At 34.6% G+C, this 26,578-nt stretch overlaps 7 non-coding genes across 7 annotated transcripts; all 7 read right to left on the reverse strand.

Annotated features, from left to right (window-relative positions):
* Positions 1-11,036: 11,036 nt before the first annotated feature.
* On the reverse strand, positions 11,037-11,108 carry TRNAD-GUC (transfer RNA aspartic acid (anticodon GUC)). The gene has a single exon. It is a non-coding gene; the product is annotated as a tRNA-Asp (tRNA).
* Positions 11,109-13,711: 2,603 nt separating this feature from the next.
* TRNAD-GUC (transfer RNA aspartic acid (anticodon GUC)) lies at positions 13,712-13,783 on the reverse strand. Its single transcript has one exon. It is a non-coding gene; the product is annotated as a tRNA-Asp (tRNA).
* A 2,603-nt stretch (positions 13,784-16,386) lies between these two features.
* On the reverse strand, positions 16,387-16,458 carry TRNAD-GUC (transfer RNA aspartic acid (anticodon GUC)). Its single transcript has one exon. It is a non-coding gene; the product is annotated as a tRNA-Asp (tRNA).
* A 3,673-nt stretch (positions 16,459-20,131) lies between these two features.
* TRNAD-GUC (transfer RNA aspartic acid (anticodon GUC)) lies at positions 20,132-20,203 on the reverse strand. The gene has a single exon. It is a non-coding gene; the product is annotated as a tRNA-Asp (tRNA).
* A 1,533-nt stretch (positions 20,204-21,736) lies between these two features.
* On the reverse strand, positions 21,737-21,808 carry TRNAD-GUC (transfer RNA aspartic acid (anticodon GUC)). Its single transcript has one exon. It is a non-coding gene; the product is annotated as a tRNA-Asp (tRNA).
* A 1,533-nt stretch (positions 21,809-23,341) lies between these two features.
* TRNAD-GUC (transfer RNA aspartic acid (anticodon GUC)) lies at positions 23,342-23,413 on the reverse strand. Its single transcript has one exon. It is a non-coding gene; the product is annotated as a tRNA-Asp (tRNA).
* Positions 23,414-26,016: 2,603 nt separating this feature from the next.
* Positions 26,017-26,088, reverse strand: TRNAD-GUC (transfer RNA aspartic acid (anticodon GUC)). Its single transcript has one exon. It is a non-coding gene; the product is annotated as a tRNA-Asp (tRNA).
* Positions 26,089-26,578: the final 490 nt, after the last annotated feature.

Genomic DNA, 26,578 nt, shown 5'->3' on the forward strand with positions numbered 1-26,578 from the left:
CAAGCTAATTTAAAACCCTAAAGAAATATTTAAACTATTATTTGGCAAATGAAAAGTCAGTAATTTTGACAACATAATTTTACTCTTGCAATACATAGCACTCTAAAGTCTATTCTCCTGCTCTAACCAAGCAGTGTATTGAATAACTATTTATTACTTTGATAAATATACCTAAAGCCAGGTCATAGGGACCTCTCAAACTGTACTTGTAGTACTGGCCATGAAACTTACATGCAAGATTTTTTTCAAGTTGACATAAACCCTGGATTCAATTTGGATAAGGCATTTTTATTATCTCAATGAAACAACGTGAAACAGCACACATAAAAGAGAATAAAAGTTCAAAACTCCCCGTCGGGGAATTGAACCGCGGTCTCCCGCGTGACAGGCGGGGATACTCACCACTATACTAACGAGGACTTACTTGGTCAATATTTGGCAAAATTTGATCAAAAAATATACCCAAAAACATGTCATGGTTAGCTATCGAAATGTGTATGCCATTCGCTAAAGAGATTATATGCTAAATTTTTTCAAGCTAATTTAAAACCCTAAAGAAATATTTAACGTATTATTTGGAAAATGAAAAGTCAGTAATATTGACAACATAATTTTACTCTTGCAATGCATAGCACTCTAAAGTCTTTTCTCCTGCTCTAACCAAGCAGTGTATTGAATCACTATTTATTACTTTGATAAATATACCCAAAACCAGGTCATGGGGACCTCCTAAATTCTACTTGTAGCACTGGCCATGAAGCTTACATGCAAGATTTTTTTCAAGTTGACATAATCCCTGGATTCAATTTAGATAAGGCATTTTTGTTATCTCAATGAAACAAAGTGAAACAGCATGCAAAAAAAGAGATTAAAAGTTCAAAACACCCCATCGGGGAATTGAACCCCAGCTCCCGCATGAAAGGCGGAGACACTTCACACTATACTAACGAGGACTTACTTGGTCAATTTTTGGCAAAAAATGTTCAAAAAATATACCCAAAAAACATGTCATGGTTAGCTATCGAAATTTGTATGTCATTGGCCAAAGAGATTATATGCTACATTTTTTCAAGCTAATTTAAAACCCTAAAGAAATATTTAACCTATTATTTGGAAAATGAAATGTCAGTAATATTGACAACATAATTTTACTCTTGCAATGCATAGCACTCTAAAGTCTTTTCTCCTGCTCTAACCAAGCAGTGTATTGAATCACTATTAATTACTTTGATAAATATACCCAAAACCAGGTAATGGGGACCTCGTAAATTCTACTTGTAGCACTGGCCATGAAGCTTACATGCAAGATTTTTTCAAATTGACATAAACCCTGGATTCAATTTAGATAAGGCATTTTTGTTATCTCAATGAAACAAAGTGAAACAGCATGCAAAAAAAGCGATTGAAAGTTCAAAACTCCCAGTCGAGAAATCAAACCCCGGTCCTCTGCATGTCAGGCGGGGATACTTCACACTATACTAACGAGGACTTACTTGGTCAATTTTTGGCAAAATATGATCAAAAAATATACCCAAAAAACATGTCATGGTTAGCTATCGAAATGTGTATGCCAGTCGCTAAAGAGATTATATGCTATATTTTTTCAAGCTAATTTAAAACCCTAAAGAAATATTTAACCTATTATTTGGAAAATGAAATGTCAGTAATATTGACAACATAATTTTACTCTTGCAATGCATAGCACTCTAAAGTCTTTTCTCCTGCTCTAACCAAGCAGTGTATTGAATCACTATTAATTACTTTGATAAATATACCCAAAACCAGGTAATGGGGACCTCGTAAATTCTACTTGTAGCACTGGCCATGAAGCTTACATGCAAGATTTTTTCAAATTGACATAAACCCTGGATTCAATTTAGATAAGGCATTTTTGTTATCTCAATGAAACAAAGTGAAACAGCATGCAAAAAAAGCGATTGAAAGTTCAAAACTCCCAGTCGAGAAATCAAACCCCGGTCCTCTGCAGGTCATGCGGGGATTCTTCACACTATACTAACGAGGACTTACTTGGTCAATTTTTGGCAAAATATAATCAAAAAATATACCCAAAAAACATGTCATGGTTAGCAATCGAAATGTGTATGTCATTGGCCAAAGAGATTATATGCTACATTTTTTCAAGCTAATTTAAAACCCTAAAGAAATATTGAACCAATTATTTGGCAAATGAAAAGTCAGTAATTTTGACAACATAATTTTACTCTTGCAATGCATAGAACTCTAAAGTCTATTCTCCTCCTCTAACCAAGCAGTGTATTGAATAACTATTTATTACTTTGATAAATATACCTAAAGCCAGGTCATGGGGACCTCGCAAACTGTACTTGTAGCACTGGCCATGAAACTTACATGCAAGATTTTTTTCAAGTTGACATAAACCCTGGATTCAATTTGGATAAGGCATTTTTGTTATCTCAATGAAACAACGTGAAACAGCACACATATAAGAGATTACAAGTTCAAAACTCCCCGTCGGGGAATTGAACCCCGGTCTCCCGCGTGACAGGCGGGGATACTCAGCACTATACTAACGAAGACTTACTTGGTCAATTTTTGGCAAAATATGATCAAAAAATATACCCAAAAAACATGTCATGGTTAGCTATCGAAATGTGTATGCCATTGGCCAAAGAGATTATATGCTACATTTTTTCAAGCTAATTTAAAACCCTAAGAAATATTTAACCTATTATTTGGAAAATGAAAAGTCAGTAATATTGACAACATAATTTTACTCTTGCAATGCATAGCACTCTAAAGTATTTTCTCCTGCTCTAACCAAGCAGTGTATTGAATCACTATTTATTACTTTGATAAATATACCCAAAACCAGGTCATGGGGACCTCCTAAATTCTACTTGTAGCACTGGCCATGAAGCTTACATGCAAGATTTTTTTCAAGTTGACATAATCCCTGGATTCAATTTAGATAAGGCATTTTTATTATCTCAATGAAACAAAGTGAAACAGCATGCAAAAAAAGAGATTAAAAGTTCAAAACTCCCCATCGGGGAATTGAACCCCAGCTCCCGCATGACAGGCGGAGATACTTCACACTATACTAACGAGGACTTACTTGGTCAATTTTTGGCAAAATATGATCAAAAAATATACCCAAAAAACATGTCATGGTTTGCTTTCGAAATGTGTATGTCATTGGCCAAAGAGATTATATGCTACATTTTTTCAAGCTAATTTAAAACCCTAAAGAAATATTTAACCTATTATTTGGAAAATGAAAAGTCAGTAATATTGACAACATAATTTTACTCTTGCAATGCATAGCACTCTAAAGTCTTTTCTCCTGCTCTAACCAAGCAGTGTATTGAATCACTATTTATTACTTTGATAAATATACCCAAAACCAGGTCATGGGGACCTCGCAAACTGTACTTGTAGCACTGGCCATGAAGCTTACATGCAAGCTTTTTTTCAAGTTGACATAAACCCTGGATTCAATTTGGATAAGGCATTTTTGTTATCTCAATGAAACAACGTGAAACAGCATGCAAAAAAAATAGATTAAAAGTTCAAAACTCACCGTCGGGGAATTGAACCCCAGCCTCCCGCATGACAGGTGGAAACACTTCACACTATACTAATGAGGACTTACTTGGTCAATTTTTGGCAAAATAATATCAAAAAATATACCCAAAAAACATGTCATGGTTAGCTATCGAAATTTGTATGTCATTGGCCAAAGAGATTATATGCTACATTTTTTCAAGCTAATTTAAAACCCTAAAGAAATATTTAACCTATTATTTGGAAAATGAAAAGTCAGTAATATTGACAACATAATTTTACTCTTGCAATGCATAGCACTCTAAAGTCTATTCTCCTGCTCTAACCAAGCAGTGTATTGAATAACTATTTATTACTTTGATAAATATACCTAAAGCCAGGTCATGGGAACCTTGCAAACTGTACTTGTAGCACTTGCCATAAAGCTTACATGCAAGATTTTTTTCAAGTTGACATAAACCCTGGATTCAATTTGGATAAGGCATTTTTGTTATCTCAATGAAACAAAGTGAAACAGCACACAGAAAAGAGATTAAAAGTTCAAAACTCCCCATCGGGGAACTGAACCCCGGTCTCCCGCGTGACAGGCGGGGATACTCAGCACTATACTAACGAGGACTTACTTGGTCAATTTTTGGCAAAATTTGATCAAAAAATATACCCAAAAAATATGTCATGGTTAGCTATCGAAATGTGTATGCCATTGGCCAAAGAGATTATATGCTACATTTTTTCAAGCTAATTTAAAACCCTAAAGAAATATTTAACCTATTATTTGGAAAATGAAAAGTCAGTAATATTGACAACATAATTTTACTCTTGCAATGCATAGCACTCTAAAGTCTTTTCTCCTGCATTAACCAAGCAGTGTATTGAATCACTATTTATTACTTTGATAAATATACCCAAAACCAGGTCATGGGGACCTCCAAAATTCGACTTGTAGCACTGGCCATGAAGCTTACATGCAAGATTTTGTTCAAGTTGACATAATCCCTGGATTTAATTTAGATAAGGCATTTTTGTTATCTCAATGAAACAAAGTGAAACAGCATGCAAAAAAAGAGATTAAAAGTTCAAAACTCCCCATCGGGGAATTGAACCCCAGCTCCCGCATGACAGGCAGAGACACTTCACACTATACTAACGAGGACTTACTTGGTCAATTTTTGGCAAAATATAATCAAAAAATATACCCAAAAAACATGTCATGGTTAGCTATCGAAATGTGTATGTCATTGGCCAAAGAGATTATATGCTACATTTTTTCAAGCTAATTTAAAACCCTAAAGAAATATTGAACCTATTATTTGGCAAAAGAAAAGTCAGTAATTTTGACAACATAATTTTACTCTTGCAATGCATAGAACTCTAAAGTCTATTCTCCTCCTCTAACCAAGCAGTGTATTGAATAACTATTTATTACTTTGATAAATATACCTAAATCCAGGTCATGGGGACCTCGCAAACTGTACTTGTAGCACTGGCCATGAAGCTTACATGCAAGCTTTTTTTCAAGTTGACATAAACCCTGGATTCAATTTGGATAAGGCATTTTTGTTATCTCAATGAAACAACGTGAAACAGCACACATAAAAGTTCAAAACTCCCAGTCGGGGAATTGAACCGCGGTCTCCCACGTGACAGGCGGGGATACTCACCACTATACTAACGAGGACTTACTTGGGCAATATTTGGCAAAATTTGATCAAAAAATATACCCAAAAAACATGTCATGGTTAGCTATCGAAATGTGTATGCCATTCGCTAAAGAGATTATATGCTAAATTTTTTCAAGCTAATTTAAAACCCTAAAGAAATATTTAACCTATTATTTGGAAAATGAAAAGTCAGTAATATTGACAACATAATTTTACTCTTGCAATGCATAGCACTCTAAAGTCTTTTCTTCTGCTCTAACCAAGCAGTGTATTGAATCACTATTTATTACTTTGATAAATATACCCAAAACCAGGTCATGGGGACCTCCTAAATTCTACTTGTAGCACTGGCCATGAAGCTTACATGCAAGATTTTTTTCAAGTTGACATAATCCCTGGATTCAATTTAGATAAGGCATTTTTGTTATCTCAATGAAACAAAGTGAAACAGCATGCAAAAAAAGAGATTAAAAGTTCAAAACTCCCCATCGGGGAATTGAACCCCAGCTCCCGCATGACAGGCAGAGACACTTCACACTATACTAACGAGGACTTACTTGGTCAATTTTTGGCAAAATATGATCAAAAAATATACCCAAAAAACATGTCATGGTTAGCTATCGAAATTTGTATGTCATTGGCCAAAGAGATTATATGCTACATTTTTTCAAGTTAATTTAAAACCCTAAAGAAATAATTAACCTATTATTTGGAAAATGAAAAGTCAGTAATATTGACAACATAATTTTACTCTTGCAATGCATAGCACTCTAAAGTCTTTTCTCCTGCTCTAACCAAGCAGTGTATTGAATCACTATTTATTACTTTGATAAATATACCCAAAACCAGGTCATGGGGACCTCCTAAATTCTACTTGTAGCACTGGCCATGAAGCTTACATGCAAGATTTTTTTCAAGTTGACATAATCCCTGGATTCAATTTAGATAAGGCATTTTTGTTATCTCAATGAAACAAAGTGAAACAGCATGCAAAAAAAGAGATTAAAAATTCAAAACACCCCATCGGGGAATTGAACCCCAGCTCCCGCATGAAAGGCGGAGACACTTCACACTATACTAACGAGGACTTACTTGGTCAATTTTTGGCAAAATATGTTCAAAAAATATACCCAAAAAACATGTCATGGTTAGCTATCGAAATTTGTATGTCATTGGCCAAAGAGATTATATGCTACATTTTTTCAAACTAATTTAAAACCCTAAAGAAATATTTAACCTATTATTTGGAAAATGAAATGTCAGTAATATTGACAACATAATTTTACTCTTGCAATGCATAGCACTCTAAAGTCTTTTCTCCTGCTCTAACCAAGCAGTGTATTGAATCACTATTTATTACTTTGATAAATATACCCAAAACCAGGTCATGGGGACCTCGTAAATTCTACTTGTAGCACTGGCCATGAAGCTTACATGCAAGATTTTTTCAAGTTGACATAAACCCTGGATTCAATTTAGATAAGGCATTTTTGTTATCTCAATGAAACAAAGTGAAACAGCAAGAAAAAAAAGCGATTGAAAGTTGAAAACTCCCAGTCGAGAAATCAAACCCCGGTCCTCTGCAGGTCAGGCGGGGATACTTCACACTATACTAACGAGGACTTACTTGGTCAATTTTTGGCAAAATATGATCAAAAAATATACCCAAAAAACATGTCATGGTTAGCTATCGAAATGTGTATGCCAGTCGCTAAAGAGATTATATGCTAAATTTTTTCAAGCTAATTTAAAACCCTAAAGAAATATTTAACCTATTATTTGGAAAATGAAAAGTCAGTAATATTGACAACATAATTTTACTCTTGCAATGCATAGCACTCTAAAGTCTTTTCTCCTGCTCTAACCAAGCAGTGTATTGAATCACTATTTATTACTTTGATAAATATACCCAAAACCAGGTCATGGGGACCTCCTAAATTCTACCAGTAGCACTGGCCATGAAGCTTACATGCAAGATTTTTTTCAAGTTGACATAATCCCTGGATTCAATTTAGATAAGGCATTTTTGTTATCTCAATGAAACAAAGTGAAACAGCATGCAAAAAAAGAGATTAAAAGTTCAAAACACCCCATCGGGGAATTGAACCCCAGCTCCCGCATGAAAGGCGGAGACACTTCACACTATACTAACGAGGACTTACTTGGTCAATTTTTTTCAAAATATGTTCAAAAAATATACCCAAAAAACATGTCATGGTTGGCTATCGAAATTTGTATGTCATTGGCCAAAGAGATTATATGCTACATTTTTTCAAGCTAATTTAAAACCCTAAAGAAATATTTAACCTATTATTTGGAAAATGAAATGTCAGTAATATTGACAACATAATTTTACTCTTGCAATGCATAGCACTCTAAAGTCTTTTCTCCTGCTCTAACCAAGCAGTGTATTGAATCACTATTTATTACTTTGATAAATATACCCAAAACCAGGTCATGGGGACCTCGTAAATTCTCCTTGTAGCACTGGCCAAGAAGCTTACATGCAAGATTTTTTCAAGTTGACATAAACCCTGGATTCAATTTAGATAAGGCATTTTTGTTATCTCAATGAAACAAAGTGAAACAGCAAGAAAAAAAAGCGATTGAAAGTTCAAAACTCCCAGTCGAGAAATCAAACCCCGGTCCTCTGCAGGTCAGGCAGGGATACTTCACACTATACTAACGAGTACTTACTTGGTCAATTTTTGGCAAAATATGATCAAAAAATATACCCAAAAAACATGTCATGGTTAGCTATCGAAATGTGTATGTCATTGGCCAAAGAGATAATATGCTACATTTTTTCAAGCTAATTTAAAACCCTAAAGAAATATTTAAACTATTATTTGGCAAATTAAAAGTCAGTAATTTTGACAACATAATTTTACTCTTGCAATACATAGCACTCTAAAGTCTATTCTCCTGCTCTAACCAAGCAGTGTATTGAATAACTATTTATTACTTTGATAAATATACCTAAAGCCAGGTCATAGGGACCTCTCAAACTGTACTTGTAGTACTGGCCATGAAACTTACATGCAAGATTTTTTTCAAGTTGACATAAACCCTGGATTCAATTTGGATAAGGCATTTTTGTTATCTCAATGAAACAACGTGAAACAGCACACATAAAAGAGAATAAAAGTTCAAAACTCCCTGTCGGGGAATTGAACCGCGGTCTCCCGCGTGACAGGCGGGGATACTCACCACTATACTAACGAGGACTTACTTGGTCAATATTTGGCAAAATTTGATCAAAAAATATACCCAAAAACATGTCATGGTTAGCTATCGAAATGTGTATGCCATTCGCTAAAGAGATTATATGCTACATTTTTTCAAGCTAATTTAAAACCCTAAAGAAATATTTAACCTATTATTTGGAAAATGAAAAGTCAGTAATATTAACAACATAATTTTACTCTTGCAATGCATAGCACTCTAAAGTCTTTTCTCCTGCTCTAAACAAGCAGTGTATTGAATCACTATGTATTACTTTGATAAATATACCCAAAACCAGGTCATGGGGACCTGCTAAATTCTACTTGTAGCACTGGCTATGAAGCTTACATGCAAGATTTTTTTCAAGTTGACATAAACCCTGGATTCAATTTAGATAAGGCATTTTTGTTATCTCAATGAAACAAAGTGAAACAGCATGCAAAAAAAGAGATTAAAAGTTCAAAACACCCCATCGGGGAATTGAACCCCAGCTCCCGCATGAAAGGCGGAGACACTTCACACTATACTAACGAGGACTTACTTGGTCAATTTTTGGCAAAATATGTTCAAAAAATATACCCAAAAAACATGTCATGGTTAGCTATCGAAATTTGTATGTCATTGGCCAAAGAGATTATATGCTACATTTTTTCAAGCTAATTTAAAACCCTAAAGAAATATTTAACCTATTATTTGGAAAATGAAATGTCAGTAATATTGACAACATAATTTTACTCTTGCAATGCATAGCACTCTAAAGTCTTTTCTCCTGCTCTAACCAAGCAGTGTATTGAATCACTATTTATTACTTTGATAAATATACCCAAAACCAGGTCATGGGGACCTCGTAAATTCTACTTGTAGCACTGGCCATGAAGCTTACATGCAAGATTTTTTCAAGTTGACATAAACCCTGGATTCAATTTAGATAAGGCATTTTTGTTATCTCAATGAAACAAAGTGAAACAGCAAGAAAAAAAAGCGATTGAAAGTTCAAAACTCCCAGTCGAGAAATCAAACCCCGGTCCTCTGCAGGTCAGGCGGGGATACTTCACACTATACTAACGAGGACTTACTTGGTCAATTTTTGGCAAAATATGATCAAAAAATATACCCAAAAAACATGTCATGGTTAGCTATCGAAATGTGTATGCCAGTCGCTAAAGAGATTATATGCTAAATTTTTTCAAGCTAATTTAAAACCCTAAAGAAATATTTAACCTATTATTTGGAAAATGAAAAGTCAGTAATATTGACAACATAATTTTACTCTTGCAATGCATAGCACTCTAAAGTCTTTTCTCCTGCTCTAACCAAGCAGTGTATTGAATCACTATTTATTACTTTGATAAATATACCCAAAACCAGGTCATGGGGACCTCCTAAATTCTACCAGTAGCACTGGCCATGAAGCTTACATGCAAGATTTTTTTCAAGTTGACATAATCCCTGGATTCAATTTAGATAAGGCATTTTTGTTATCTCAATGAAACAAAGTGAAACAGCATGCAAAAAAAGAGATTAAAAGTTCAAAACACTCCATCGGGGAATTGAACCCCAGCTCCCGCATGAAAGGCGGAGACACTTCACACTATACTAACGAGGACTTACTTGGTCAATTTTTGGCAAAATATGTTCAAAAAATATACCCAAAAAACATGTCATGGTTAGCTATCGAAATTTGTATGTCATTGGCCAAAGAGATTATATGCTACATTTTTTCAAGCTAATTTAAAACCCTAAAGAAATATTTAACCTATTATTTGGAAAATGAAATGTCAGTAATATTGACAACATAATTTTACTCTTGCAATGCATAGCACTCTAAAGTCTTTTCTCCTGCTCTAACCAAGCAGTGTATTGAATCACTATTTATTACTTTGATAAATATACCCAAAACCAGGTCATGGGGACCTCGTAAATTCTCCTTGTAGCACTGGCCAAGAAGCTTACATGCAAGATTTTTTCAAGTTGACATAAACCCTGGATTCAATTTAGATAAGGCATTTTTGTTATCTCAATGAAACAAAGTGAAACAGCAAGAAAAAAAAGCGATTGAAAGTTCAAAACTCCCAGTCGAGAAATCAAACCCCGGTCCTCTGCAGGTCAGGCGGGGATACTTCACACTATACTAATGAGGACTTACTTGGTCAATTTTTGGCAAAATATGATCAATAAATATACCCAAAAAACATGTCATGGTTTGCTATCGAAATGTGTATGTCATTGGCCAAAGAGATAATATGCTACATTTTTTCAAGCTAATTTAAAACCCTAAAGAAATATTTAAACTATTATTTGGCAAAAGAAAAGTCAGTAATTTTGACAACATAATTTTACTCTTGCAATACATAGCACTCTAAAGTCTATTCTCCTGCTCTAACCAAGCAGTGTATTGAATAACTATTTATTACTTTAATAAATATACCTAAAGCCAGGTCATAGGGACCTTGCAAACTGTACTTGTAGTACTGGCCATGAAACTTACATGCAAGATTTTTTTCAAGTTGACATAAACCCTGGATTCAATTTGGATAAGGCATTTTTGTTATCTCAATGAAACAACGTGAAACAGCACACAGAAAAGAGATTAAAAGTTCAAAACTCCCCGTCGGGGAATTGAACCCCGGTCTCCCGCGTGACAGGCGGGGATACTCACCACTATACTAACGAGGACTTACTTGGTCAATTTTTGGCAAAATTTGATCAAAAAATATACCCAAAAAACATGTCATGGTTAGCTATCGAAATGTGTATGTCATTGGCCAAAGAGATTATATGCTACATTTTTTCAAGCTAATTTAAAACCCTAAAGAAATATTGAACCTATTATTTGGAAAATGAAAAGTCAGTAATATTGACAACATAATTTTACTCTTGCAATGCATAGCACTCTAAAGTCTTTTCTCCTGCTCTAATCAAGCAGTGTATTGAATCACTATTTATTACTTTGATAAATATACCCAAAACCAGGTCATGGGGACCTCCTAAATTCTACTTGTAGCACTGGCCATGAAGCTTACATGCAAGATTTTTTTCAAGTTGACATAATCCCTGGATTCAATTTAGATAAGGCATTTTTGTTATCTCAATGAAACAAAGTGAAACAGCATGCAAAAAAAGAGATTAAAAGTTCAAAAAACCCCATCGGGGAATTGAACCCCAGCTCCCGCATGAAAGGCGGAGACACTTCACACTATACTAACGAGGACTTACTTGGTCAATTTTTGGCAAAATATGTTCAAAAAATATACCCAAAAAACATGTCATGGTTAGCTATCGAAATTTGTATGTCATTCGCCAAAGAGATTATATGCTACATTTTTTCAAGCTAATTTAAAACCCTAAAGAAATATTTAACCAATTATTTGGAAAATGAAATGTCGGTAATATTGACAACATAATTTTACTCTTGCAATGCATAGCACTCTAAAGTCTTTTCTCCTGCTCTAACCAAGCAGTGTATTGAATCACTATTTATTACTTTGATAAATATACCCAAAACCAGGTCATGGGGACCTCGTAAATTCTACTTGTAGCACTGGCCATGAAGCTTACATGCAAGATTTTTTCAAGTTGACATAAACCCTGGATTCAATTTAGATAAGGCATTTTTGTTATCTCAATGAAACAAAGTGAAACAGCAAGAAAAAAAAGCGATTGAAAGTTCAAAACTCCCAGTCGAGAAATCAAACCCCGGTCCTCTGCAGGTCAGGCGGGGATACTTCACACTATACTAACGAGGACTTACTTGGTCAATTTTTGGCAAAATATGATCAAAAAATATACCCAAAAAACATGTCATGGATAGCTATCGAAATGTGTATGCCAGTCGCTAAAGAGATAATATGCTAAATTTTTTCAAGCTAATTTAAAACCCTAAAGAAATATTTAACCTATTATTTGGAAAATGAAAAGTCAGTAATATTGACAACATAATTTTACTCTTGCAATGCATAGCACTCTAAAGTCTTTTCTCCTGCTCTAACCAAGCAGTGTATTGAATCACTATTTATTACTTTGATAAATATACCCAAAACCAGGTCATGGGGACCTCCTAAATTCTACTTGTAGCACTGGCCATGAAGCTTACATGCAAGATTTTTTTCAAGTTGACATAATCCCTGGATTCAATTTAGATAAGGCATTTTTGTTATCTCAATGAAACAAAGTGAAACAGCATGCAAAAAAAGAGATTAAAAGTTCAAAACACCCCATCGGGGAATTGAACCCCAGCTCCCGCATGAAAGGCGGAGACACTTCACACTATACTAACGAGGACTTACTTGGTCAATTTTTGGCAAAATATGTTCAAAAAATATACCCAAAAAACATGTCATGGTTAGCTATCGAAATTTGTATGTCATTGGCCAAAGAGATTATATGCTACATTTTTTCAAGCTAATTTAAAACCCTAAAGAAATATTTAACCTATTATTTGGAAAATGAAATGTCAGTAATATTGACAACATAATTTTACTCTTGCAATGCATAGCACTCTAAAGTCTTTTCTCCTGCTCTAACCAAGCAGTGTATTGAATCACTATTTATTACTTTGATAAATATACCCAAAACCAGGTCATGGGGACCTCGTAAATTCTCCTTGTAGCACTGGCCAAGAAGCTTACATGCAAGATTTTTTCAAGTTGACATAAACCCTGGATTCAATTTAGATAAGGCATTTTTGTTATCTCAATGAAACAAAGTGAAACAGCAAGAAAAAAAAGCGATTGAAAGTTCAAAACTCCCAGTCGAGAAATCAAACCCCGGTCCTCTGCAGGTCAGGCGGGGATACTTCACACTATACTAATGAGGACTTACTTGGTCAATTTTTGGCAAAATATGATCAAAAAATATACCCAAAAAACATGTCATGGTTTGCTATCGAAATGTGTATGTCATTGGCCAAAGAGATAATATGCTACATTTTTTCAAGCTAATTTAAAACCCTAAAGAAATATTTAAACTATTATTTGGCAAAAGAAAAGTCAGTAATTTTGACAACATAATTTTACTCTTGCAATACATAGCACTCTAAAGTCTATTCTCCTGCTCTAACCAAGCAGTGTATTGAATAACTATTTATTACTTTAATAAATATACCTAAAGCCAGGTCATAGGGACCTTGCAAACTGTACTTGTAGTACTGGCCATGAAACTTACATGCAAGATTTTTTTCAAGTTGACATAAACCCTGGATTCAATTTGGATAAGGCATTTTTGTTATCTCAATGAAACAACGTGAAACAGCACACAGAAAAGAGATTAAAAGTTCAAAACTCCCCGTCGGGGAATTGAACCCCGGTCTCCCGCGTGACAGGCAGGGATACTCACCACTATACTAACGAGGACTTACTTGGTCAATTTTTGGCAAAATTTGATCAAAAAATATACCCAAAAAACATGTCATGGTTAGCTATCGAAATGTGTATGTCATTGGCCAAAGAGATTATATGCTACATTTTTTCAAGCTAATTTAAAACCCTAAAGAAATATTGAACCTATTATTTGGAAAATGAAAAGTCAGTAATATTGACAACATAATTTTACTCTTGCAATGCATAGCACTCTAAAGTCTTTTCTCCTGCTCTAACCAAGCAGTGTATTGAATCACTATTTATTACTTTGATAAATATACCCAAAACCAGGTCATGGGGACCTCCTAAATTCTACTTGTAGCACTGGCCATGAAGCTTACATGCAAGATTTTTTTCAAGTTGACATAATCCCTGGATTCAATTTAGATAAGGCATTTTTGTTATCTCAATGAAACAAAGTGAAACAGCATGCAAAAAAAGAGATTAAAAGTTCAAAAAACCCCATCGGGGAATTGAACCCCAGCTCCCGCATGAAAGGCGGAGACACTTCACACTATACTAACGAGGACTTACTTGGTCAATTTTTGGCAAAATATGTTCAAAAAATATACCCAAAAAACATGTCATGGTTAGCTATCGAAATTTGTATGTCATTCGCCAAAGAGATTATATGCTACATTTTTTCAAGCTAATTTAAAACCCTAAAGAAATATTTAACCAATTATTTGGAAAATGAAATGTCGGTAATATTGACAACATAATTTTACTCTTGCAATGCATAGCACTCTAAAGTCTTTTCTCCTGCTCTAACCAAGCAGTGTATTGAATCACTATTTATTACTTTGATAAATATACCCAAAACCAGGTCATGGGGACCTCGTAAATTCTACTTGTAGCACTGGCCATGAAGCTTACATGCAAGATTTTTTCAAGTTGACATAAACCCTGGATTCAATTTAGATAAGGCATTTTTGTTATCTCAATGAAACAAAGTGAAACAGCAAGAAAAAAAAGCGATTGAAAGTTCAAAACTCCCAGTCGAGAAATCAAACCCCGGTCCTCTGCAGGTCAGGCGGGGATACTTCACACTATACTAACGAGGACTTACTTGGTCAATTTTTGGCAAAATATGATCAAAAAATATACCCAAAAAACATGTCATGGATAGCTATCGAAATGTGTATGCCAGTCGCTAAAGAGATTATATGCTAAATTTTTTCAAGCTAATTTAAAACCCTAAAGAAATATTTAACCTATTATTTGGAAAATGAAAAGTCAGTAATATTGACAACATAATTTTACTCTTGCAATGCATAGCACTCTAAAGTCTTTTCTCCTGCTCTAACCAAGCAGTGTATTGAATCACTATTTATTACTTTGATAAATATACCCAAAACCAGGTCATGGGGACCTCCTAAATTCTACTTGTAGCACTGGCCATGAAGCTTACATGCAAGATTTTTTTCAAGTTGACATAATCCCTGGATTCAATTTAGATAAGGCATTTTTGTTATCTCAATGAAACAAAGTGAAACAGCATGCAAAAAAAGAGATTAAAAGTTCAAAACACCCCATCGGGGAATTGAACCCCAGCTCCCGCATGAAAGGCGGAGACACTTCACACTATACTAACGAGGACTTACTTGGTCAATTTTTGGCAAAATATGTTCAAAAAATATACCCAAAAAACATGTCATGGTTAGCTATCGAAATTTGTATGTCATTGGCCAAAGAGATTATATGCTACATTTTTTCAAGCTAATTTAAAACCCTAAAGAAATATTTAACCTATTATTTGGAAAATGAAATGTCAGTAATATTGACAACATAATTTTACTCTTGCAATGCATAGCACTCTAAAGTCTTTTCTCCTGCTCTAACCAAGCAGTGTATTGAATCACTATTTATTACTTTGATAAATATACCCAAAACCAGGTCATGGGGACCTCGTAAATTCTCCTTGTAGCACTGGCCAAGAAGCTTACATGCAAGATTTTTTCAAGTTGACATAAACCCTGGATTCAATTTAGATAAGGCATTTTTGTTATCTCAATGAAACAAAGTGAAACAGCAAGAAAAAAAAGCGATTGAAAGTTCAAAACTCCCAGTCGAGAAATCAAACCCCGGTCCTCTGCAGGTCAGGCGGGGATACTTCACACTATACTAATGAGGACTTACTTGGTCAATTTTTGGCAAAATATGATCAAAAAATATACCCAAAAAACATGTCATGGTTTGCTATCGAAATGTGTATGTCATTGGCCAAAGAGATAATATGCTACATTTTTTCAAGCTAATTTAAAACCCTAAAGAAATATTTAAACTATTATTTGGCAAAAGAAAAGTCAGTAATTTTGACAACATAATTTTACTCTTGCAATACATAGCACTCTAAAGTCTATTCTCCTGCTCTAACCAAGCAGTGTATTGAATAACTATTTATTACTTTAATAAATATACCTAAAGCCAGGTCATAGGGACCTTGCAAACTGTACTTGTAGTACTGGCCATGAAACTTACATGCAAGATTTTTTTCAAGTTGACATAAACCCTGGATTCAATTTGGATAAGGCATTTTTGTTATCTCAATGAAACAACGTGAAACAGCACACAGAAAAGAGATTAAAAGTTCAAAACTCCCCGTCGGGGAATTGAACCCCGGTCTCCCGCGTGACAGGCGGGGATACTCACCACTATACTAACGAGGACTTACTTGGTCAATTTTTGGCAAAATTTGATCAAAAAATATACCCAAAAAACATGTCATGGTTAGCTATCGAAATGTGTATGTCATTGGCCAAAGAGATTATATGCTACATTTTTTCAAGCTAATTTAAAACCCTAAAGAAATATTGAACCTATTATTTGGAAAATGAAAAGTCAGTAATATTGACAACATAATTTTACTCTTGCAATGCATAGCACTCTAAAGTCTTTTCTCCTGCTCTAACCAAGCAGTGTATTGAATCACTATTTATTACTTTGATAAATATACCCAAAACCAGGTCATGGGGACCTCCTAAATTCTACTTGTAGCACTGGCCATGAAGCTTACATGCAAGATTTTTTTCAAGTTGACATAATCCCTGGATTCAATTTAGATAAGGCATTTTTGTTATCTCAATGAAACAAAGTGAAACAGCATGCAAAAAAAGAGATTAAAAGTTCAAAAAACCCCATCGGGGAATTGAACCCCAGCTCCCGCATGAAAGGCGGAGACACTTCACACTATACTAACGAGGACTTACTTGGTCAATTTTTGGCAAAATATGTTCAAAAAATATACCCAAAAAACATGTCATGGTTAGCTATCGAAATTTGTATGTCATTCGCCAAAGAGATAATATGCTACATTTTTTCAAGCTAATTTAAAACCCTAAAGAAATATTTAACCAATTATTTGGAAAATGAAATGTCGGTAATATTGACAACATAATTTTACTCTTGCAATGCATAGCACTCTAAAGTCTTTTCTCCTGCTCTAACCAAGCAGTGTATTGAATCACTATTTATTACTTTGATAAATATACCCAAAACCAGGTCATGGGGACCTCGTAAATTCTACTTGTAGCACTGGCCATGAAGCTTACATGCAAGATTTTTTCAAGTTGACATAAACCCTGGATTCAATTTAGATAAGGCATTTTTGTTATCTCAATGAAACAAAGTGAAACAGCAAGAAAAAAAAGCGATTGAAAGTTCAAAACTCCCAGTCGAGAAATCAAACCCCGGTCCTCTGCAGGTCAGGCGGGGATACTTCACACTATACTAACGAGGACTTACTTGGTCAATTTTTGGCAAAATATGATCAAAAAATATACCCAAAAAACATGTCATGGATAGCTATCGAAATGTGTATGCCAGTCGCTAAAGAGATTATATGCTAAATTTTTTCAAGCTAATTTAAAACCCTAAAGAAATATTTAACTTATTATTTGGAAAATGAAAAGTCAGTAATATTGACAACATAATTTTACTCTTGCAATGCATAGCACTCTAAAGTCTTTTCTCCTGCTCTAACCAAGCAGTGTATTGAATCACTATTTATTACTTTGATAAATATACCCAAAACCAGGTCATGGGGACCTCCTAAATTCTACTTGTAGCACTGGCCATGAAGCTTACATGCAAGATTTTTTTCAAGTTGACATAATCCCTGGATTCAATTTAGATAAGGCATTTTTGTTATCTCAATGAAACAAAGTGAAACAGCATGCAAAAAAAGAGATTAAAAGTTCAAAACACCCCATCGGGGAATTGAACCCCAGCTCCCGCAAGAAAGGCGGAGACACTTCACACTATACTAACGAGGACTTACTTGGTCAATTTTTGGCAAAATATGTTCAAAAAATATACCCAAAAAACATGTCATGGTTAGCTATCGAAATTTGTATGTCATTGGCCAAAGAGATTATATGCTACATTTTTTCAAGCTAATTTAAAACCCTAAAGAAATATTTAACCTATTATTTGGAAAATGAAATGTCAGTAATATTGACAACATAATTTTACTCTTGCAATGCATAGCACTCTAAAGTCTTTTCTCCTGCTCTAACCAAGCAGTGTATTGAATCACTATTTATTACTTTGATAAATATACCCAAAACCAGGTCATGGGGACCTCGTAAATTCTCCTTGTAGCACTGGCCATGAAGCTTACATGCAAGATTTTTTCAAGTTGACATAAACCCTGGATTCAATTTAGATAAGGCATTTTTGTTATCTCAATGAAACAAAGTGAAACAGCAAGAAAAAAAAGCGATTGAAAGTTCAAAACTCCCAGTCGAGAAATCAAACCCCGGTCCTCTGCAGGTCAGGCGGGGATACTTCACATTATACTAACGAGGACTTACTTGGTCAATTTTTGGCAAAATATGATCAAAAAATATACCCAAAAAACATGTCATGGTTAGCTATCGAAATGTGTATGTCATTGGCCAAAGAGATAATATGCTACATTTTTTCAAGCTAATTTAAAACCCTAAAGAAATATTTAAACTATTATTTGGCAAATGAAAAGTCAGTAATTTTGACAACATAATTTTACTCTTGCAATACATAGCACTCTAAAGTCTATTCTCCTACTCTAACCAAGCAGTGTATTGAATAACTATTTATTACTTTGATAAATATACCTAAAGCCAGGTCATGGGGACCTCGCAAACTGTACTTGTAGTACTGGCCATGAAACTTACATGCAAGATTTTTTTCAAGTTGACATAAACCCTGGATTCAATTTGGATAAGGCATTTTTGTTATCTCAATGAAACAACGTGAAACAGCACACAGAAAAGAGATTAAAAGTTCAAAACTCCACGTCGGGGAATTGAACCCCGGTCTCCCGCGTGACAGGCGGGGATACTCACCACTATACTAACAAGGACTTACTTGGTCAATTTTTGGCAAAATTTGATCAAAAAATATACCCAAAAAACATGTCATGGTTAGCTATCGAAATGTGTATGTCATTGGCCAAAGAGATTATATGCTACATTTTTTCAAGCTAATTTAAAACCCTAAAGAAATATTGAACCTATTATTTGGAAAATGAAAAGTCAGTAATATTGACAACATAATTTTACTCTTGCAATGCATAGCACTCTAAAGTCTTTTCTCCTGCTCTAACCAAGCAGTGTATTGAATCACTATTTATTACTTTGATAAATATACCCAAAACCAGGTCATGGGGACCTCGTAAATTCTACTTGTAGCACTGGCCATGAAGCTTACATGCAAGATTTTTTCAAGTTGACATAAACCCTGGATTCAATTTAGATAAGGCATTTTTGTTATCTCAATGAAACAAAGTGAAACAGCATGCAAAAAAAGTGATTGAAAGTTCAAAACTCCCAGTCGAGAAATCAAACCCCGGTCCTCTGCAGGTCAGGCGGGGATACTTCACACTATACTAACGAGGACTTACTTGGTCAATTTTTGGCAAAATATGATCAAAAAATATACCCAAAAAACATGTCATGATTAGCTATCGAAATGTGTATGTCATTGGCCAAAGAGATTATATGCTACATTTTTTCAAGCTAATTTAAAACCCTAAAGAAATATTGAACCTATTATTTGGCAAATGAAAAGTCAGTAATTTTGACAACATAATTTTACTCTTGCAATGCATAGAACTCTAAAGTCTATTCTCCTGCTCTAACCAAGCAGTGTATTGAATAACTATTTATTACATTGATAAATATACCTAAAGCCAGGTCATGGGGACTTCGCAAACTGTACTTGTAGCACTGGCCATGAAGCTTACATGCAAGCTTTTTTTCAAGTTGACATAAACCCTGGATTCAATTTGGATAAGGCATTTTTGTTATCTCAATGAAACAACGTGAAACAGCACACATAAAAGAGATTACAAGTTCAAAACTCCCCGTCGGGGAATTGAACCCCGGTCTCCCGCGTGACAGGCGGGGATACTCAGCACTATACCAACGAGGACTTACTTGGTCAATTTTTGGCAAAATTTGATCAAAAAATATACCCAAAAAACATGTCATGGTTAGCTATCGAAATGTGTATGCCATTGGCCAAAGAGATTATATGCTACATTTTTTCAAGCTAATTTAAAACCCTAAAGAAATATTTAACCTATTATTTGGAAAATGAAAAGTCAGTAATATTGACAACATAATTTTACTCTTGCAATGCATAGCACTCTAAAGTCTTTTCTCCTGCTCTAACCAAGCAGTGTATTGAATCACTATTTATTACTTTGATAAATATACCCAAAACCAGGTCATGGGGACCTCCTAAATTCTACTTGTAGCACTGGCCATGAAGCTTACATGCAAGATTTTTTTCAAGTTGACATAATCCCTGGATTCAATTTAGATAAGGCATTTTTGTTATCTCAATGAAACAAAGTGAAACAGCATGCAAAAAAAGAGATTAAAAGTTCAAAACTCCCCATCGGGGAATTGAACCCCAGCTCCCGCATGACAGGCGGAGACACTTCACACTATACTAACGAGGACTTACTTGGTCAATTTTTGGCAAAATATGATCAAAAAATATACCCAAAAAACATGTCATGGTTAGCTATCGAAATTTGTATGTCATTGGCCAAAGAGATTATATGCTACATTTTTTCAAGCTAATTTAAAACCCTAAAGAAATATTTAACCTATTATTTGGCAAATGAAAAGTCAGTAATATTGACAACATAATTTTACTCTTCCAATGCATAGCACTCTAAAGTCTTTTCTCCTGCTCTAACCAAGCAGTGTATTGAATCACTATTTATTACTTTGATAAATATACCCAAAACCAGGTCATGGTGACCTCACAAATTGTAATTGTAGCACTGGCCATGAAGCTTACATGCAAGATTTTTTCAAGTTGACATAAACCCTGGATTCAATTTAGATAAGGCATTTTTGTTATCTCAATGAAACAAAGTGAAACAGCATGCAAAAAAAGCGATTGAAAGTTCAAAACTCCCAGTCGAGAAATCAAACCTCGGTCTCCCGCAGGTCAGGCGGGGATACTTCACACTATACTAACGAGGACTTACTTGGTCAATTTTTGGCAAAATATGATCAAAAAATATACCCAAAAAACATGTCATGGTTAGCTATCGAAATGTGTATGTCGTTGGCCAAAGAGATTATATGCTACATTTTTTCAAGCTAATTTAAAACCCTAAAGAAATATTTAACCTATTATGTGGCAAATGAAAAGTCAGTAATTTTGACAACATAATTTTACTCTTGCAATGCATAGCACTCTAAAGTCTATTCTCCTGCTCTAACCAAGCAGTGTATTGAATAACTATTTATTACTTTGATAAATATACCTAAAGCCAGGTCATAGGGACCTTGCAAACTGTACTTGTAGTACTGGCCATGAAACTTACATGCAAGATTTTTTTCAAGTTGACATAAACCCTGGATTCAATTTGGATAAGGCATTTTTGTTATCTCAATGAAACAACGTGAAACAGCACACAGAAAAGAGATTAAAAGTTCAAAACTCCCCATCGGGGAATTGAACCCCGGTCTCCCGCGTGACAGGCGGGGATACTCACCACTATACTAACGAGGACTTACTTGGTCAATTTTTGGCAAAATTTGATCAAAAAATATACCCAAAAAACATGTCATGGTTAGCTATCGAAATGTGTATGTCATTGGCCAAAGAGATTATATGCTACATTTTTTCAAGCTAATTTAAAACCCTAAAGAAATATTGAACCTATTATTTGGAAAATGAAAAGTCAGTAATATTGACAACATAATTTTACTCTTGCAATGCATAGCACTCTAAAGTCTTTTCTCCTGCTCTAACCAAGCAGTGTATTGAATCACTATTTATTACTTTGATAAATATACCCAAAACCAGGTCATGGGGACCTCCTAAATTCTACTTGTAGCACTGGCCATGAAGCTTACATGCAAGATTTTTTTCAAGTTGACATAATCCCTGGATTCAATTTAGATAAGGCATTTTTGTTATCTCAATGAAACAAAGTGAAACAGCATGCAAAAAAAGAGATTAAAAGTTCAAAAAACCCCATCGGGGAATTGAACCCCAGCTCCCGCATGAAAGGCGGAGACACTTCACACTATACTAACGAGGACTTACTTGGTCAATTTTTGGCAAAATATGTTCAAAAAATATACCCAAAAAACATGTCATGGTTAGCTATCGAAATTTGTATGTCATTCGCCAAAGAGATTATATGCTACATTTTTTCAAGCTAATTTAAAACCCTAAAGAAATATTTAACCAATTATTTGGAAAATGAAATGTCGGTAATATTGACAACATAATTTTACTCTTGCAATGCATAGCACTCTAAAGTCTTTTCTCCTGCTCTAACCAAGCAGTGTATTGAATCACTATTTATTACTTTGATAAATATACCCAAAACCAGGTCATGGGGACCTCGTAAATTCTCCTTGTAGCACTGGCCAAGAAGCTTACATGCAAGATTTTTTCAAGTTGACATAAACCCTGGATTCAATTTAGATAAGGCATTTTTGTTATCTCAATGAAACAAAGTGAAACAGCAAGAAAAAAAAGCGATTGAAAGTTCAAAACTCCCAGTCGAGAAATCAAACCCCGGTCCTCTGCAGGTCAGGCGGGGATACTTCACACTATACTAATGAGGACTTACTTGGTCAATTTTTGGCAAAATATGATCAAAAAATATACCCAAAAAACATGTCATGGTTTGCTATCGAAATGTGTATGTCATTGGCCAAAGAGATAATATGCTACATTTTTTCAAGCTAATTTAAAACCCTAAAGAAATATTTAAACTATTATTTGGCAAAAGAAAAGTCAGTAATTTTGACAACATAATTTTACTCTTGCAATACATAGCACTCTAAAGTCTATTCTCCTGCTCTAACCAAGCAGTGTATTGAATAACTATTTATTACTTTAATAAATATACCTAAAGCCAGGTCATAGGGACCTTGCAAACTGTACTTGTAGTACTGGCCATGAAACTTACATGCAAGATTTTTTTCAAGTTGACATAAACCCTGGATTCAATTTGGATAAGGCATTTTTGTTATCTCAATGAAACAACGTGAAACAGCACACAGAAAAGAGATTAAAAGTTCAAAACTCCCCGTCGGGGAATTGAACCCCGGTCTCCCGCGTGACAGGCGGGGATACTCACCACTATACTAACGAGGACTTACTTGGTCAATTTTTGGCAAAATTTGATCAAAAAATATACCCAAAAAACATGTCATGGTTAGCTATCGAAATGTGTATGTCATTGGCCAAAGAGATTATATGCTACATTTTTTCAAGCTAATTTAAAACCCTAAAGAAATATTGAACCTATTATTTGGAAAATGAAAAGTCAGTAATATTGACAACATAATTTTACTCTTGCAATGCATAGCACTCTAAAGTCTTTTCTCCTGCTCTAACCAAGCAGTGTATTGAATCACTATTTATTACTTTGATAAATATACCCAAAACCAGGTCATGGGGACCTCCTAAATTCTACTTGTAGCACTGGCCATGAAGCTTACATGCAAGATTTTTTTCAAGTTGACATAATCCCTGGATTCAATTTAGATAAGGCATTTTTGTTATCTCAATGAAACAAAGTGAAACAGCATGCAAAAAAAGAGATTAAAAGTTCAAAAAACCCCATCGGGGAATTGAACCCCAGCTCCCGCATGAAAGGCGGAGACACTTCACACTATACTAACGAGGACTTACTTGGTCAATTTTTGGCAAAATATGTTCAAAAAATATACCCAAAAAACATGTCATGGTTAGCTATCGAAATTTGTATGTCATTCGCCAAAGAGATTATATGCTACATTTTTTCAAGCTAATTTAAAACCCTAAAGAAATATTTAACCAATTATTTGGAAAATGAAATGTCGGTAATATTGACAACATAATTTTACTCTTGCAATGCATAGCACTCTAAAGTCTTTTCTCCTGCTCTAACCAAGCAGTGTATTGAATCACTATTTATTACTTTGATAAATATACCCAAAACCAGGTCATGGGGACCTCGTAAATTCTACTTGTAGCACTGGCCATGAAGCTTACATGCAAGATTTTTTCAAGTTGACATAAACCCTGGATTCAATTTAGATAAGGCATTTTTGTTATCTCAATGAAACAAAGTGAAACAGCAAGAAAAAAAAGCGATTGAAAGTTCAAAACTCCCAGTCGAGAAATCAAACCCCGGTCCTCTGCAGGTCAGGCGGGGATACTTCACACTATACTAACGAGGACTTACTTGGTCAATTTTTGGCAAAATATGATCAAAAAATATACCCAAAAAACATGTCATGGATAGCTATCGAAATGTGTATGCCAGTTGCTAAAGAGATTATATGCTAAATTTTTTCAAGCTAATTTAAAACCCTAAAGAAATATTTAACTTATTATTTGGAAAATGAAAAGTCAGTAATATTGACAACATAATTTTACTCTTGCAATGCATAGCACTCTAAAGTCTTTTCTCCTGCTCTAACCAAGCAGTGTATTGAATCACTATTTATTACTTTGATAAATATACCCAAAACCAGGTCATGGGGACCTCCTAAATTCTACTTGTAGCACTGGCCATGAAGCTTACATGCAAGATTTTTTTCAAGTTGACATAATCCCTGGATTCAATTTAGATAAGGCATTTTTGTTATCTCAATGAAACAAAGTGAAACAGCATGCAAAAAAAGAGATTAAAAGTTCAAAACACCCCATCGGGGAATTGAACCCCAGCTCCCGCATGAAAGGCGGAGACACTTCACACTATACTAACGAGGACTTACTTGGTCAATTTTTGGCAAAATATGTTCAAAAAATATACCCAAAAAACATGTCATGGTTAGCTATCGAAATTTGTATGTCATTGGCCAAAGAGATTATATGCTACATTTTTTCAAGCTAATTTAAAACCCTAAAGAAATATTTAACCTATTATTTGGAAAATGAAATGTCAGTAATATTGACAACATAATTTTACTCTTGCAATGCATAGCACTCTAAAGTCTTTTCTCCTGCTCTAACCAAGCAGTGTATTGAATCACTATTTATTACTTTGATAAATATACCCAAAACCAGGTCATGGGGACCTCGTAAATTCTCCTTGTAGCACTGGCCATGAAGCTTACATGCAAGATTTTTTCAAGTTGACATAAACCCTGGATTCAATTTAGATAAGGCATTTTTGTTATCTCAATGAAACAAAGTGAAACAGCAAGAAAAAAAAGCGATTGAAAGTTCAAAACTCCCAGTCGAGAAATCAAACCCCGGTCCTCTGCAGCTCAGGCGGGGATACTTCACATTATACTAACGAGGACTTACTTGGTCAATTTTTGGCAAAATATGATCAAAAAATATACCCAAAAAACATGTCATGGTTAGCTATCGAAATGTGTATGTCATTGGCCAAAGAGATAATATGCTACATTTTTTCAAGCTAATTTAAAACCCTAAAGAAATATTTAAACTATTATTTGGCAAATGAAAAGTCAGTAATTTTGACAACATAATTTTACTCTTGCAATACATAGCACTCTAAAGTCTATTCTCCTACTCTAACCAAGCAGTGTATTGAATAACTATTTATTACTTTGATAAATATACCTAAAGCCAGGTCATGGGGACCTCGCAAACTGTACTTGTAGTACTGGCCATGAAACTTACATGCAAGATTTTTTTCAAGTTGACATAAACCCTGGATTCAATTTGGATAAGGCATTTTTGTTATCTCAATGAAACAACGTGAAACAGCACACAGAAAAGAGATTAAAAGTTCAAAACTCCCCGTCGGGGAATTGAACCCCGGTCTCCCGCGTGACAGGCGGGGATACTCACCACTATACTAACAAGGACTTACTTGGTCAATTTTTGGCAAAATTTGATCAAAAAATATACCCAAAAAACATGTCATGGTTAGCTATCGAAATGTGTATGTCATTGGCCAAAGAGATTATATGCTACATTTTTTCAAGCTAATTTAAAACCCTAAAGAAATATTGAACCTATTATTTGGAAAATGAAAAGTCAGTAATATTGACAACATAATTTTACTCTTGCAATGCATAGCACTCTAAAGTCTTTTCTCCTGCTCTAACCAAGCAGTGTATTGAATCACTATTTATTACTTTGATAAATATACCCAAAACCAGGTCATGGGGACCTCGTAAATTCTACTTGTAGCACTGGCCATGAAGCTTACATGCAAGATTTTTTCAAGTTGACATAAACCCTGGATTCAATTTAGATAAGGCATTTTTGTTATCTCAATGAAACAAAGTGAAACAGCATGCAAAAAAAGTGATTGAAAGTTCAAAACTCCCAGTCGAGAAATCAAACCCCGGT

The sequence above is a fragment of the Taudactylus pleione genome, unplaced genomic scaffold, assembly GCF_031769625.1.
Source record: "Taudactylus pleione unplaced genomic scaffold, aTauple2 ptg000117l, whole genome shotgun sequence".
NCBI classification, from domain to species: domain Eukaryota; kingdom Metazoa; phylum Chordata; class Amphibia; order Anura; family Myobatrachidae; genus Taudactylus; species Taudactylus pleione.